Source organism: Dendrobium catenatum, unplaced genomic scaffold (genome assembly GCF_001605985.2).
Source record: "Dendrobium catenatum unplaced genomic scaffold, ASM160598v2 fragScaff_scaffold_231, whole genome shotgun sequence".
Classification (NCBI taxonomy): Eukaryota; Viridiplantae; Streptophyta; class Magnoliopsida; order Asparagales; family Orchidaceae; genus Dendrobium; species Dendrobium catenatum.
In genome coordinates, this window is record NW_021318693.1 from 3,910,415 (window position 1) to 3,921,999 (window position 11,585).

Genomic DNA, 11,585 nt, shown 5'->3' on the forward strand with positions numbered 1-11,585 from the left:
TTCCTTCTCCTTCCAAGTTAGTTATGTACATGAAAGAGAGTTAGTCTTTGAACACTCTCACATCATAGCTCCTACACCATCTATATTCATCATTCATTAAGATGTTAGCTTCCCATGTTTGATGCATAGCTAAATATTACAGATATTTTATTTTATGGTATAAATATTCATAACAAGATCAAACATAACATAGGTTTCAACATTAACAACAAGAGATGTACTGACTGAAAATAAGAACAAAATATAAAATTGAAATGAAACATCCTAAATGACTTTATAAAACTTGTATTGCAGCAAAGTCCATTATTGATCTCTATTTGAGTTCCAAATTTTGGCAGCAGAACAAGAAGCCAATAAATATGGAATTAAAAAAAAAAAAAAAAGTTTAGGAGAGAGAAAGTAAGAGAGAGAAATAAACTAAAGAGAATAAGTTGAATGTTGACATAGAGAAATAAAATAGGAGAGATAAATAAAAAAATTCAAAACTTCTTTTTTTAGTGTTGTGTTGGAGAGGAGGTACATCAGAATTTTTTTTTATTTTTATTAAAATCTTAAATTTCAAATAATTTTTTTTATTTTTAATAAATAATTTACAAAAAAAAATTATGTGTTTTTATTCATAATGTATTATTATTATTTTAAATTTATCTTGTTTTGAAGAAAATTATATTTTAAATAAATATTTATCTTTTTTAAAAATAAAATTTTACTAAAAATTACGTTATATTTGAGTTAAATTGTAAAGCTGAAATTTAATTTTCTTTATAATCATTGTGGTAAACAATCACTTTGCATTCACATCACTTTTGGACGTTGGCCCTCAAGCAACTTCTTCAACATTTCGTCCATGATGGGGTGGAAAATTTCCCATAGATTTTCTCATGGAAAGGCGTGAACAATTTGACTTTTGAAATCTAAAATTAAGTTTGGAGATCCGAAAATTTCAGATTTCAAAATTCCGATTCTCCCGTTCCAACACTTCTACCTTTCTTCCGGCCATCTGGTACCTGAATCTAGGCTCCAAACAACAAAAACGTCTAAAAAATAGCGGATTTCTGGTTTGTTTCAAACAACAAAAAATTATCAATACGAAGGCGGCCAAAACGCCAACATAAATCAGCAATGAATCTTTTTTTTCCCGCAAAGACAAAGCTTTTTAAACCAATTTGATATGGAAGGTCCTCGTAGAAACTATGCTATTCCTTTGCTGACATTTAATTTCGAAGCAGCCCAAAACAATCCCCCAAGAAGAACTTAAGAAGGAATAATCAAAGAAAACCCCTTTTAAAAATTGATGCATGTTGAAGAAAACAAATAAGATACAATGGATCTTCATTGGAGAGAGGAAGATCCGACTCTCCCAAATCTCTAGCTGGCCTTAAGAACAATCTAGTTTTAGCAAAATACACATAACCCTATCCTAGGGGAAACAACCTACTCTAAAACAAACAATATGTAAATCCCAAAACAGCCTTTCCTTGAATTTTCCCTCCTAATCCAGCCTTAATTGCTCCTTCCAAATGCTTGCTGAACCCCACCCAAAGGGGGCGGGAGTTCTGAGGCAGAATGGGTCCGCCTCCATTATAAAATTAAGGGGTGTAGTCCCTCCAGACCGATTCTAACAACATTGTAATGCAAACACAATACATTCCTTTGGCATAAAGCTTTTATAAAATTTTAGGATGACTAATTTCCAATATGGCATTCATTTATGGATGGTTTATGGTTACAGTATTTTATTTTTGTTGTTCTGCGGCCTGTTTCATTGATGACTACAAATTGTTATTCTCTTACTCTCTTATGGCAGATTTTATTTATGTTTATGGCATTTGTTGCCCAACATTTGTGCTTTGTTCCTTTTTCCTTGCGTTAGCTTCAATTTATAAGCACAAAGATTTCAATAGCGATTACGTTATTGTGTGCTGAATAATCTCACATAAATCAGACTTTTTAATGCAATTAAGATTTGAAGTGGATACAAATCTATTTAATTAATGGAATAAATTAAAAATTAAGTTTTGTTTGGGAAAATATGAGCGTAATGGATCACAACTTTTTAAATTTGCTTCATATTCATGTTTTTAAACTTTGGTTTGTTGCCTCTTGTAGAAACTTTGTAATTGTTAATACTGCACTTGCTTTCTCATTTTAGCCTGATTTGACTTCATGGAGAAGGGGAAAGATATCACTAAAGGCATCCACATACTAAGGAGGAAGCTCCAGAACAGGTATGTATTTCAGTTTGTACAGCAGTTTTTTTATATATCATTCAAATTCTTCTTTCCATCATCTTTTTTTTATTGTTAATCTAGTTGATTTTTTTATGATCGCATTTGTGAGCTGTGAGGACGCACTTTGCCTACTATTCAGTGGAAAAAAAATAACAATTCCCTGATGTATTTAATTCTCATTATGTATACTTTTAACATTTTTTTGATATTAACAGGCTTTCTAATCGGAAAAACCTGCTCCGTAAGCTAGAGGAAGGGTGTTATGGATGCCAATGAACTTCAACAGAGGTAGGCTTTCCTAATGTGCTTGATCATTGACTTCATCCGCTTATTTTGAGATGAACATGTTTTACTAAATTTAAATTACTCTAGACTTTATATCTTCTTATCAATTGTTCTCAGTGCGGCAATATTTTTTTTACACCATTTGTAACTCTTCTTCCAATGGTTATTTGCAATCTTACACTTTTCTCTTTTCTGACTTCAGGAATTTAGAGCGTTGGCAATGGATATGTCTTTGTACTTGGATGGCATATATGACAGAATATATGTAAAAAAAAAATTTTCATCATAATAAAGTTCTGCTGTACTGATTTATATCAATTTATTGTGAAAATGATAGAAATTTCATTGGCACATTTCACTTACAATAGTTGACTAATTTATCTTTCCTAGTCATTTATTGGTTCTACACGGTTGGAAAGCATATTTCCAAATTTGCTCAAGATTTGTATCATCTTCATAATTTTCTCCATCACGGCTTTTCAATTCTATCATAGGAACTCTTGCTTAATTACTATGGAACATTTCATTTCTTGAGATATTTTTTTACCAAATTCCAAACTTCTTGGGAGGATAAATAAATGAGAGGCACTCCAACGATTAGGAATTTATTAGAAAATGCTGTACATGGTTTCCCCTTTTCATGTGTGCTCTGGTCTCCTGACATTGGAAAAATATTGACCTATTATGGACTTCTTTCAGAAAAATCCGTGCTTTGTATGTTGTTCGTATTGCTTTTCTTCAAAACTCTGTGTGGTTGCTTATACCTTGAGTTTTTTATTCTCCCTTTCAACTTCCTCTGAGAAGATGTGACTACTTATTGCCTAAAACAGAGTACTTCATATTTTGCTTCAACATCTGCCTCTATCCAACCGCCACAACTCCTTTCGAGCTATTTCCACAAATCCCCGCAAATGAAAATAAAAAGTGCCACCTGATCTATTTTCAGGGAACTTCACGGATATCCGCACCTGGATTTCTATGTTAAAGTCGTTTTCGCTGTATTTGTCTTGATTGAGAGGTATAAGATTGTGTGTACATCATCAGATGATATAGAGATATATTCTTCTTGTGTTATACATTTTCACGGTCAGAGTTAAGATATGATTATTCATGATTTATACCTTCATTTCCTTCTCAGAAAACTTCAAATGTTTTCACTCCTGGTTTCCCATACCCTTTCTGAAATATGCACTTTGGCCCTTTTAATTCATGAAAAAGGTAGTCTTTTTCTTGGAAATTGACATCATTTTTCTAGATCTACTAAACAAAAGAGCTATTTTAGCTGATTTATATTGGGAATGAGATTATGCTATTGTTTCACGATAATATAGTTATTTTTTTTATTTATGGTAACATTGTTGCTTTGGCCAAGACAGTCTTTGCTGGGGTCTACGTGCTTTCTGAAGCAGAATTGGACAAATTTCGCAGACATGCTGCCTCTGGCTTTCATTAAACGGAACATTAACAACGATGTAAGAAGTTTCGAGAGAACGGGTATTTAGTTGCTTTCATGAGCCTGTTTCAGGGACATTCTTCCTTTCTTGCATCTTCTCATTAAGTGGCCATTCTGAACGTTACAGACCTTCCTGCTGATTGCGTGAGCCTTCTTTTTGTTTTCACAAATTTGGCAGTTCTACAATCTTTTTCTGTTTTTTGAAACTGTTGAATAGTTTGTTTTTATAGTTTAAGGGAATATGATTTGTGCAACTTTTAGTAGAATGAACGCTGAACTTTACCAATGCACATCCCATTTAAGCCTACAGATTGCCAGAGGGGTGGATGCTCATGTAAATCTTCCATATGCTGGCACCATCAATAAATCCTCCATAGAACATCCATTGCAGCAACGAAGAAACCCTGGATTCAAATCACATTAAAAAGAAGGGAAGTGTTGCTTGATGATGTTGTTGCGCCAATACATTTGCGTCCTCGTGGCGCGAACTTCCCAGGTCTTGAAGTTCTTTAGCGAGCGGCTGCGCAAAAGGAAAGCGGAAGCGAGAGAGACCGGGACGTAAGGGGATACAACAGAGACTGCAGCCTCAAGAATTCCACACCAAGAATCGGTAGGCCTTCGACGTCCATGACTCGGAAGGGGGAAAGGTAAGAACAAAGACAAAGCCAAAGGTCAAGACAACCACAATTATTCTGCTTCAGTCATGTTCTTCATAGCAAGACCCTGATATATCCAGGCAGAGCAGGATTCAGGAACTAGTAGAGATGTTAAGCAAGAAAGAGGATTTGACTGAAATCAAGCCAATGAAAATGATTCCTCATTGACTTGAGTCACCTTCAAAATTCCTGATATGATGTTGTTGATTTTTGGTGGCAAGGTCCAAGATATTGCTTCATGGTTAAATTGAGAAAGAAGGAAACACATTGAGTCAGGAAAGATTTTCAGGGGCTTGAAAATTCCTATGGATGATCTCTCTGAAGTTCACATAATGATATGAGATTCCAGGACAAGCTTGTACGTTTCTGTTCAAATAGGCAGTTCCTTAACCATTACTGGCACTGGCAGCTTAAAAAACCTGTGAGTTGCTATAGATTCTTTTAGGGTCCCTAAATGGCCTACTTAACAGTGACAAGGGACTTTTCTTTTGACTTTTAGCTTTCTTTCATCCTACCATAGATTGGATCTGACTGTAATATCTTTTGATTCTTTTAAAGGCAGGCCTTAATAGCCCAAGCTTTGTTTATCCTGTTTTGACATTTACATAGCAGGCTGCTTTGCCAATTATATACATTTTATATCTTAATAAAAGGTGGCCATTTCCCTTTTATTATAGCTTGTATTTGACAAGTTGATTTTATGGAAGTAACAAATATTTTTTTAATTTTTTTTAAACTAAAAAAATTGTTTTAAAAGCGGTAAGAAAGTATCTCAAAATAATATATTAAGGTTTTGTTTGGGAGTTTTTTTTTTTCCTTACTTCTTTTTAAAGCAGCTTTTTAATATAAAAAAACAGATTTAATTAGTTAGCTATTTGCTAAAAATTAACTAAAAAATAAAATAATAAAGAAAATATTTAAAATAGAATGTTTAGAATTAGGGAAAGAAGGATTCTTAAATGATATTTGTTTTTGTTGGTATTATATCAATAATTAATCCAATTTTATTATTACTATAGAAAAATATTGTGAGTATTAAAGTGTTTAATTATGTCGAGATATACTGATACAAAAAGTAAGTAAAAAAAATTTCTAATAGTTAATAATTGAGTTGATTTAAGGCTTCGTTTGAGACGCACTTTTTTATTGCTTTTTTAACTAGCAGTTTTTTAGATAAAAATTAAAATTTTTAGTAACCAAATAGCTATTTTTAAAAAAGAAGTAAGAAAATCGTCCCAAAACGAAGCCTAAAATAGAGAATTTTTATCACTCAATTTTAGCTGATATCCCATTATTTCAATTTATCAAGATACATTATAGTTATTTAAATATATTTTAGATGAGGCCTATTCTATTATAATTAATCAACAGTATATATTATCTCAACATAAATTTTATATGGCTATAAAATTTATTTTGAATTAAAGTTTAGTTTGATGAATAGCTTTTTGCTGCTTCTTAAAGCAGTTCTAGTACAAAATATAATTTGTATATAAATTATACTAAAAAGCACTTTTTAAAACAATTTACAAAGTATTCCAAATGAAGCCTAAATTTGCATTTAGAATATGTTAACCCTTTATTGTCCACATTTATGATTCATTGAATTGGTTGAAATTAATATGGATGTTTAATCAAATAGGACAACATTAATAATTAAGTTCATCATAAGCTCTATTTGAATGTCATGAATATAAGTGAAAAGAAAAAAGAAAAAAAAAAAGGTAAAAAATTACAAATTCATCAATAGTTTGGTTTATTCATAATCTTGGCCATACACTTAGCTTTTTACTCTTCCCCAATCTAACAATTAAAAAGACAAGAAAATAATTATTTCACTTAAGCTTCATTGTGTGACAAATTTTTTACATGCTTCTTAAATTAAAAAATTTTATACTAAAAAAATACTTTGAGAAAGCAGTAAAAAAGCCATCCCAAAACAAAGTCTAATGTTGATCGGAAATTTTTTCTTTGCATTCATGAATAATACTTAATTTACAAAGATACTTTTTAATTTTTCCTTTTATTAATTAAAATTGAATATTGGATAATTTAAACATACAATTATCATTATTATAATTTAATTAGGTATTAAACCACCAAACAAACAGTCAAATTTTAGAAATAGGGCAAAGTCGTCCCATTCAATGGGCCGACTTGCGCTCAACTTTAAATAAAAATTAAAAAAAAAAGGAGAGAGAAAGTAAGAGAGAGGAAATAAGAACTAAAGAGAATAAATTGAATGTTGACATAGAGAGAAATAAAATAAAAAAATTCAAAACTTCTCCTTCTTTTTATGTGTTGGTTGGAGAGGAGGTACATTAGAATTTTTTTATTTTAATTAAAATCTTAAATGCACAATAAATTTTTTATTTTTAATAAATAATTTATAAAAAAAAATTAGTGTTTTATTCATAAGTATGTCATAGTAATTATTTTTTTTATATTACTGTATTGAAGAAATTAAATATATTTAAATAAATATTTATCTTTTTTAAAAATAAAATTTTACTAAAAAATTACGTTATATTTATTAAACTATATTTTAGTCTATAAAGATAGTATATGAATTATTCATTTATTAACAAATGAAAAAATAAGATAAATATTATATAAAATATTATTTCCTTAAATAAGATAAATTTAAAAAATAATAATGATACATTATGAATAAAAAACACATAAAAATATGTATTTTTAAATTGATTATGATAAATTAAATTGTGAATTTTTTTTACACATAATAACTCATAAAAAAATTCATTCTAAATATTTATTAAAAATAAGAAAAAAAATATTTACATTTAAACATTTGTAACTACTTCTAACATACATGAATATTCTCCTACTTTATATTTCTCATACACTTTTTAGTTAATTCGCTTTCTCAACGTTACTTCTCGAAAATCTTTTTTTTAATATTTTAGAAACTTAACAGTCGCCATCAATGGACGACCTTGCCTAGTTGTAAATTTAATTTTTTTATTGCTTAGTGTGCTAAGTTAGTTTATTATGATTAACTGAGTAATTATTTTAAAAAATTTGCCCACATATTTAGCATCATTCCTATTGCTGATTTTATTTTATTCATATATCACTGTACAAGTTTGTATTATTATATATTTAAAATCATTTGAATCAAGATTTTGATGAAAAATGAATGATTTCAGATACATGATATAGTAACACCACGTGATGCCCTATTAATTCATGTGATTTCATCAGTTGTGAGTCATAAGGAGTTGGAGATTGAATATGAGTTATAAGGAGTTGGGCAAACATATCGTATGATTCAATGGGAGTAAAAAGAAGTATTTAATTGGGAGTTATAAGGGAAGTTTCATTGAGAGTCACTTAGTGCAGGAGAAAGATACTAATTAAGATATGCTTATTGAATATATAAATACTCTGATTATCGATAATTTATGAATATTGTGACTAACGATAATATATTTTTGTTATATTCATTTGAATATTATTGTTAGTATTATTTAGTGTTACTACTAGACTAACTGATGATGTTAATAAGATTGAGATGTGATTGAAACTATAGAAAGCTAAATTGATACAAATAACCCAGTATAAACAATTGATACATATATTTTTTTCACATGATATTATAGCATATTATCCCTTTTATCTTGCATTGATTTTAAGTTACTTGTTGGGCTCATGTGCTTATTAATGTGGTTTTACATTGTATTCAGGAAAGGATAAAGAACCTACTGACACATCAAAAAAAATAAAAGAGAGCAAGTAAAGAACTTTTTACAAATCACCAATAATTAGAGGGATTTACATGAACAAATATTCGAAAGTTAAGATCTGTTCTTTGAAAACAATATATTTTGATCCACATCAGAGTGAACCTCCCCTTCCTATCTAGTTTAAATTTTAGGAGGCTCTCACTTGCGGCTATGAGCAGATATGAGTGCCTGATTATCCTTAATTGAAGATAAAGGGAGTCGCATTGCCAACCTAAAGGAATACAACCCAGAAAGCTCAGCATGTATGCTCATTTTTCATACGCATTCGCTCCACTCAAATCTCATTCTCATTCAATTAATTCCACTAGAAGAATTCACCAGGGAATCGTGAATATTAGGTGAAGCCCATCAAAATTGCTCTTTAGAACTAGGGGATTGTTCAAAGTTTGAAACATTCATGTGGAAGGGAGTATTAATAGAAGATACTTTTCATTATTAGTAATATTTTTACCTTTATCAATCTAATATTAGGTTTTCTCAATTGTCTGCCTTATCATGCTCCAATAGTTTTTACAGTGCTCAGAGATTAAGGGAAACATTATAATAACTTTTTTGAAACATGTTTGAATTCTCTTGGTCCAAGCCACACTGAATTTTTTTTTTTTTTTATACTTAAGTTTCATAAGAATACGAGCATGCAACTGATGGGTCTGGACCCAGCACAGTTGTTGTTCAATATAAAGGAGACCTGCTAAAGAGAAATCCAAACATATGAATATACATTGTGAAAAAGAAATATGGTCTAAGGTTCAGAAAAAAGATAGACAAATGGGTATGATATGAGATTACTAAAATAGAGATATCGACAGTTATTAGTGAAACATTTAATAAGGCTTCATGTAGCAATTGAACATAATAAGCCCAATGAGAAAAAATTAACTGTATCTATATCGTTTAATAGCTTGATTACACATGTTTAGGGTAAAAAGAAGTTATAGATAAATCCCTAGATAATTTTAAGTAAAAAAGTTTTCAAATTGCATCCAGAGAGGACGGCGAAAAGGGAACTTTTTCTAACAAGAGAAATTGCCAAAGCTTGAACTTACTCTTTCGGAAATCCGAGAGAAGACAATAACCATGATGAGTGGTTGCTTTTAGTCCAGAAAAGTAGAAGAAGAAGAGGATCTAGCGAGAGCCTCTCTTAGAGTTTGAGGTACCATCAAGAAAACCTAGATTAGATCTCTTAAGAGCTAGGGAAGGTAGCCATCACTTCGACAAAAATCAAGAAATGAGGAAAAAAAATCCCAAAATTGTAAATACCACAGCAAACAAAGCAACCAGCTGCTACTGACCAACTTGAAAGAGAAATTAACCAACCGCAAGAAGTTTAGATAACTTAATTTACTGAGAAGCACGAAGATGACGAACTAAGAGATCCTGAAGGTGGTCGACGAGGAAAGCATGAAAGACGGCCAGGATGCGAAACCGTAGCAGAGAACCCCTCGATAAACCCAATTTCTCTCTCGAAGTTGAAAAATATTTTATCAAACTAAAGTTTTTTATGACATTTATAAAGAAAAAATGGCGCCCAAGTAAGAAAAAGAGGTGAAAATTGAATATTAAATCCAATAATATCCATTAATATTGTTAATTTTGTCCTTCAATACATCTTTACCACAATAAAAAGAGTTTTTTTTCCAATCAATGAAAGCCACATTTTCCTATTCAAATATCTCCTAAAAAAATAATAATTTCTCCTGCCAATTACTAAAATCATCATTACGAAGACAATAAAATAAATCCCAAAAAAAAAAATCACAAAATAAATTGAGAGAGAAGTCAAACCACCAGAATTAATTTAAAAGAAAGACTTTTACATTTGAAAAAAAAAAAAAGTTCAACTTTTCCTCCTACCTTCTCGTCACTACGTCCAAAAAACCCATCTCCTGAATCTTTTTTCTTCCTCCCCCTTTCAAACCACTCACCACCACTCCTCCTCCTCTCCGGGCAAACTCAGAGAAAGAATTGTTATCGATCCTGATCTTTCTCCATCATTCACATTTTTCCCTCGCGCTCTTTTTTTCTCATCAACTTCTACTCCAAATCAGATAATGAAGAAGCTGAAAGTGCGCTTAAGACGGCGCAGCGTGCAGTTCCAGTGGATTCTTTTAATGCGTTATCAGTACGACAGGTAGAAGGCGAGCGATAGTCGCCCATTTGTTCCCATTAGCGTTTCCTGGGCCCGAGCTATATATATTGTTCTCCTCCACGTTGAACGGCGGTGCTCGACGTCGGGGCTCAGCTGATTTGCACCAACGCAACCGACACGACTTGCCGGAGCGGCCGGGATCTCCTTGCAAATCACTGACCAATTACGCGGGCCGTGCTGGCTCTACCAGGTTCCTTGAGCTTTGCATCTTCTTCTGAACTCCATGTTCCTCTGATCACACCATCTATCCATTCTTTTTTTTCAAGTTTCTCTCTGCTCTCTCTTCTCTGTCCATATCAGAGAGCAAAATTATATAACGGCGTGGAGTTTGAACGGTTATTTAGCGGATTAGTGGACTCGGAGAGTCGGAACTGAACCGCCCAAAAGCAACGGCCACCAATTACAGCCGTTGATTTTGTCGGAACAGTATATTCTGCATGTTTCCTGCTGTTATCTGCTCTTAATCCCCTTTTTTTTTTTTTATAAGTGAAATTTTATACTACCCAAGCATAAATATCTTCGACTCTCGCATATAAAACACTAAAATATTCAGGATAATTTTAAATAATTACGCTTAATAATATAATTAGCAAAAACAATAAAAAAATTAAATTTACAACTAGCCAAAGTCGCCCATTATGAATGGCAACTTGTTCGATAACGTTGGAGAGCGAAATTAACTAAAAGTGTATGAGAAATAAAGTAGGAGAGATATTCATTATGTTAGAAGTAGTTACATCATATTTTTTTTTATTAAAAATGTTAAATGTAAATATTTTTTTTTTTCTTATTTTTTAATAATAATTTAGAAAGAATTTTTTTATGAGTTATTATGTGTAAAAAATTTCACAATTTAATTTATCATAATCAATTTAAAAAATACATATTTTTATGTGTTTTATTGTAATGTATTATTATTTATTTTAAAATTTATCTTATTTTAAGGAAAATATATTTATATAAATATTTATCTTATTTTTTCATTAGTTAATTAAAATGAATTCTATATAATACTAATAAGTGCTTAAATGTTAGGGTTTTAAT